This window comes from Brachionichthys hirsutus, chromosome 8 (genome assembly GCF_040956055.1).
Source record: "Brachionichthys hirsutus isolate HB-005 chromosome 8, CSIRO-AGI_Bhir_v1, whole genome shotgun sequence".
Lineage (NCBI taxonomy): Eukaryota > Metazoa > Chordata > Actinopteri > Lophiiformes > Brachionichthyidae > Brachionichthys > Brachionichthys hirsutus.
Window position 1 is genome coordinate 4,820,791 of NC_090904.1, and position 6,060 is coordinate 4,826,850.

Genomic DNA, 6,060 nt, shown 5'->3' on the forward strand with positions numbered 1-6,060 from the left:
TGCTCTGAATCAGAAGGGAGAGAGAGAGAGAGAGAGATTACGGAGGACATCAGAGAACAATGAAAAGATGTCATGTGAGGGGAGAGAACCCGAATCATTTTAGTGCTAAAAATGGATATGGGTTTAATCTGAGAAAAACAATCCCTGCTATGTAAAATACGGCATCTTGATACTGTCAAAAAGGAGAGATATTAACTGTCCAATAGAAAGTGTGTGTATCTCACAGATGTCGAACTTCTGCATTAATAAATTAATTAGAAATAAATATTTCATGTTAGCATTCATTGTAAATATTGTAATACACTTTGTATATCAGCAAAAAAACAAACTTTTTTTATCAAATGTTCGCCCATATTTTCAAGAAAGAAAAAAAGCGATACCTATAGATTAACTTTGATTTGATATTTGGTCATCTGATTTATGATTTAATCTATTCATTCAAACTAAAAATAAATAAATCACATATTAATCCCTGTAATGGAGAGAAACAGGTCTTAAATGAATTTAAAAGAAAAATAAATGGGGTGGTATCTTATATTGATTGATATTTTGCTCAAACTATTAATGGAAAATGAATTAATTGAGAACAAATTGCGCTTTCAGTCTGACTGACACGATTTAGGAAGAACCATCACTGAGCATGTTTGTGCACGCCTGGAGTGCTTTACTTTTCTCTTGTCCTTTAATCCTGGTAGGTAAAAGATACGAATGAATATGAATAAGTCATGCGTTTGGAGCATGTAAAGACTGCAGTACACCCAAAATAGCCTCTGCCTCCATCGCTCCACCTGAGCCAGCATGCCCAGTCCAAAGCCTGCTCTGCCCAGCCTGCTTACATAAGAGCACATCTAACGTTCTGTCAAACGTATACTGTAGTGATGCAGCATCTCACACACACACACACACACTCACAGAGAATCAGCGCTTGGCATCTTCCAACAATTCCTCAGTCACAGTTGGGGCCAACCCGTCTGAATTCGGGTGATAGAAGGAGAGACGGCAAAGAAGAGAGATCCAAGAACGACACGCATGACCTGAGTGGGGGTGTTGATGGGCTGGGACGCGGGAGAAGAGGGGAGTAAGAAAGTGGAGATGGACAAGATAAATCAAAGAAGAAGAAAAAGGATACACCAAAACAGTCGAGGAAAAAAAAAAAAAGAGCAGGCTCGGGTTGGGTGGAGAGCTGTGAGCCATGTGAGGGCGATGAAATGGAGGAGAGAGTTAGCCGGCTGAATTTGGATAATCCTACTGTTATTAAATCACAGAATCTGTGACAGAGAATGACAGTAAAATCCCCCCCCCCCCCCCTCCACACCAGCATATGGACAGAGGAGCGGCCGGCCTGCCTGGGAGCTACAGGAGACAACACTCACTGGAAAAGCATTTCCAAAGCACCTCCTCAAAGAACGTGTACAAAACCCCGACATTAGAAAGAGAAACGCCTGGCATCTGCTGAGGTCTCTGCACTCATATTCCATCAACGGATTACACTTAATTGCCAGCTTCGCAATAATTTATATTTTATATATATTTGCAAGGACAAATAGCCAATAACGTAAACACCTAAATGAGCCCTCATTGATTAAGGGGACACTGGTTTTATACAAGTATAAAGCAGCCACGGAAGTGAAGCTAAAATTATGTCTGACCCGCCTGCAGCCTTCTTTTCAGGTGAAACATAGAGATGACGACTCACTGCCTTCACATGCAGACGGAGGCAGAAGTCAGACGTACAAAGCAGGCAAACAGGAAGCTGCACGCAACATGAAAGTTTAACCGCAGCTGCTGTTAGAATCATTTCCGGTTCTGACACGGAGCGTTTAAAGCTTATTGAGTCTGTTGTCTCTTAAATACAGAAAGTGATGCTGGCTGGTTCTGTTGTCCCAACGGACTACACTAAGTAGCAACAATTCCATCCAAGATGAGCCGCGTGCACAGCGGTTGATTCCGCATATGGTAAAGTGTCATTTAGCATTTGAGTGGGCAAAGGAAGAATTACATCATAGCACGGCTTCAAAGAAGTGCTCAAACTTACAGCAGCGCTAATTCATAAAATCTGCCCACAAACTGAGTTATTTTCTTCACTACTGAAAAAATGAAGATGAAACAAAAAAAGAAGCGGGAAAAGAGCACAGAATAAAAGAATTATGTCCAGCTTCATCCAACTGAACATGTGTTGAATTAGACACAGTTCCTGCACATGCACAAACACTTCACACAAGCAGAGGAGCCTACATCGTGAGATGTGATGTGCAAATTAGACAGTTACTGCAGGGTTGTGTTATTCACTGTTTAGGTACATTAAAGACTCCCAACGGGCTCTGTTTGTAAAAGGGAATTCAGGCCAATCTCAGCACATTACCGTACTCAAGATTTCAATTATTCCTGACTTATTCCCAAAAGAAGTCTAAAAGGCTACTTTAAGGAAATGCATAAGAGAATTAACTACATTAAAAGAGCATTTGTGATAATGGAGAATCATTAATTACTACAAAATGGGGAATAAGGTGAAGGCATGTTTTTTTTTTGGCAGGTTGGATGCCAGTGGAGAGGACACTGGCATCATGCGCCCAATGGTAGGGGGGGTGGGGGACCATATGGTGTCAGAGACACACACACACACAGTCCCATCAAAGCTTTTGATAGGCAAAGATGGTTTGTGCCAGGAGCTGAGGGCACAGGGCTGATGATACCAACAGCACACTAAACATGTTAAAGACAAGTCATGGGGGGAAAGGAATGGGAGAGGATGAGAGCGAACTTGGACAAGGGGAGTGGAGAAAAGCTGAGTGTCTGTCTTTGCTTGAGTGCTCTCACTCCAGCTCAGACGTTCGCCTGCAGGTCAGGCTGAACCACAGAAACAGGGGCAATGCAATTTGGGAGAGAACGACGGCAACTCACCACTCACTCCTGAAGTGACTCTATTTCAACGTGGTCGTCTCTCCACTCTGCAAGGCAGGCACAGGCAGCGTTGGTAACTGATAGCGGGATGACAAAGAGCATGGGGGAAACACAAACGAGCTTGTTGAGCAGGAGTGGCAACAAAGTTAAAGGAAGCAAATCTTGCAGACAAACACGCATCTCTCATGCCCGCACACACACACACACACAGCGTTCCTGCCGCTGTGCGTTCAACCTCTGCTGACCTGACCTTGGGTGACGGTGTCACCAGCATACCATGCACTCATAGGTGAACGATGTTTGAACATGGAAAAAGAGGAACATAACGAGGACCTGTGTGTTTCTCACGTGAAAGCAACCAGCGATCCAATTGATTGATTTGAGCTATTGATCCTTACACAGAGCCGACTGGTCAACACTGGGGGCATCAGAGATCGGGCATCAGAGATTAACTGAATGTTAGTGGAGGAGCAAAGGACATGATGTCCATTTAAAATGATCACAGCATTTGTTTGTTCTACTTTTGAGAGGAGTTCTTATTAAATAATATTATTAATAAAGAAATAAAACATGGATAAATATCTTCATACACAAAACAGACTCGCCAGGGTAAAGAGTGTAATTCTGAACCAGCAGCGTTTCAATTTTTCAGTCAGATCAACTATCCCAAAGGTCCCTGGATGGAATATTTCAGAGGCTTTAGGTGTTCCTGGTAGGTTTTCTTGCTTTAGTCATACATTTTGCAAAGCAGACATCAATTTTTATAGTTATAGTTCAGGCACAATGGTCAAAAAACCCACGAGAAATATTCTTGACATTTATAATCCATCCCTGCAGACATGTAATTGTATAAAAGCTTAAACAGCTGCTCCTGATTGGTGCATGATGTGATTGACTTTATATCTAACCCTTTCGAAGTTGTTGAAAATGAGGTGATGCGAAATGTGGAATGACTCCACTTAAAGGTCCTCTTCTAATGTTAATGTGATGGAGACGATTGGTGTTTTTGTTTTCTCCCTGCATGCCTGCACATGGAAAACATAGATTTAAGGTGAGCACAGAGAACCCCCCCCTTCAGCGACTCAAATGGCTAAAACCCTGCCCATGCATCATTGCACAGTGAAGGTAAAAGTGAAGCAAAAAAAAACTCTCTCTTTCAATCCGCTGGACAAAGTAGAATCATCATCACATGGTACAATGGCTGCAGGCAACTTTCTGTGTCGATGTTATTTGAGGTTAGACTGAGCTCAGGAGGGAGGGATGGATGGATGCAAACAAGCAGCACATAGATTATAAAGTGGCGGGTGATACATGAGAGAAGAGCACCACATTTTATGTGGATGAAGGGAAAGGTCTTACAATGCAATCCCCTAGATGACAGTTCAACTCCCTCAGAGGTTAAGATCTCAGGACCAATCAAAACTCAGCAGGACAGGAGAGGAATGAATGGCGCCGGTGGAAAGTTTGGTGTCGTATCACATCCATATTCATTCCAGACGACTGAAGTCAACCGAGGGTGGCTTTAATAATCATGGCTACATGGTCTTCAAAGAGAGATGAGACATGGGGAAGAGGAGTCGAATGAATGAGGAACTTCAAAGGCCTTTTCTTTGCGCGCGCTACCATATCCAAATACACAAAGCAAACAGACACACATACACACACACACGCGCGCTTGCACGTAGACTGTACGGTATTTACTTATGAATGTCTATAACCAACGGGCTCACAGAAAAACGAGGAAGAAGAATGGGCTGATCCACACGGCGGACATTGTTCAGTCACTTTGTTCATCACTCAAATATGTAAAACGTGTGACTGGATGTTAATAAACAGCCGCGCTCATGTCTGTATCAGCCAAACGGCTGCTATTAGTCCTTCTTAAAGTCCCATCTTGAAACCAAGCGAGGCAGAGAGGTGAAGTATTGCATCACGTATCCACGTCATGCATTATGGGTTACAGGAGTCGTAACAGAAGCGTACAGTATATCAGAATAGGAATCTAAAGTGCCTGGAACTCCTCCTAAAATCCAGTCACAAAATCAAAGCTTAAACTTTGACTTCCCCAGATCGTTTAATACTTAGAAATCATCAACTTTTTTTTATCCAGGATGATTTACAGCACTCTTTATCAAATGTATAAACACGATCAAGTGTTAGCTCTCCGGTAAAAAAAACAAAACCCAAAAAAAGGTAAGAACTTCCTGGTATTCATCAGTAAATAATCTCATCAATTTTCCAGAAATCAGTCCCCTCTCGGGTCGTCGAGCAGCCCTGACGTTCACGCAGTGTATGGATGCACAGTTAAAATAGTGGTGCTGATGTCTCGCTCCATGTGAGACACATGCCTCAAGCCTAAACAGTCTTTCATCCTCCCAAAGCCATGAATTATTGATGATCAGAACAGAGCGAGACGCTGAAACACACAGTGTGTCTCCCTGTGTGATGGCTGGCTGGCTCGCTGGCTGGCTGTGCGAACGCGTGTCTGAAAGCACATCTGTGTGTGCATGTGTCGTGTATGCGGCTAAACAGGTGGGCTGGATTCTTTCTGTGATTAGCTGTGTAAATGGAGCCAATCAAACAGCGGATGATGACAGTGGAGCAGCCATTGGCTCATGCCCCCTACTATCATCATGACAACAGCCTCTGTCACCATCTACCATCATCAGCGTCTCCGGCATGCGCGCTATTTGTTTCTTGTGGCTCATAACAGCTCGTGTGTGTGATGCCATCGTTTCAAGTGTTTGCTGATGCAACACTTGTGTTTACAATGACGCCCGCGGCCTGCATCGACACATTGCAAACTTTTTCTGAGAGTTTGCTTGTATAATATTCATTCATAGTCTCATCCCGCCCCCCTTTCAATGTAAGCCACAAGCAGACAGAACAGTTGGGAGGCTTGCTTAGGGGCCATTTTCAACATTTGAGAGGCTGCAATTAATTCAAGCGTCACATTTTTAATTGGCTTATGCTTTTTATGTGAAAAGTTGAAGGTGAAAAATACACCGCTACTAGTTACTTCTAGTTAAATTACACTGAGCCTAATTCAGCAGCAGAGATCATCTTATGAAAAATGCTCATGTCCATAAGCAGCCTTTCCTTTCAGTATAAAAGTGGCACATTAAGCTTTTACCTTTAAATAATATCAAAGCATTAATT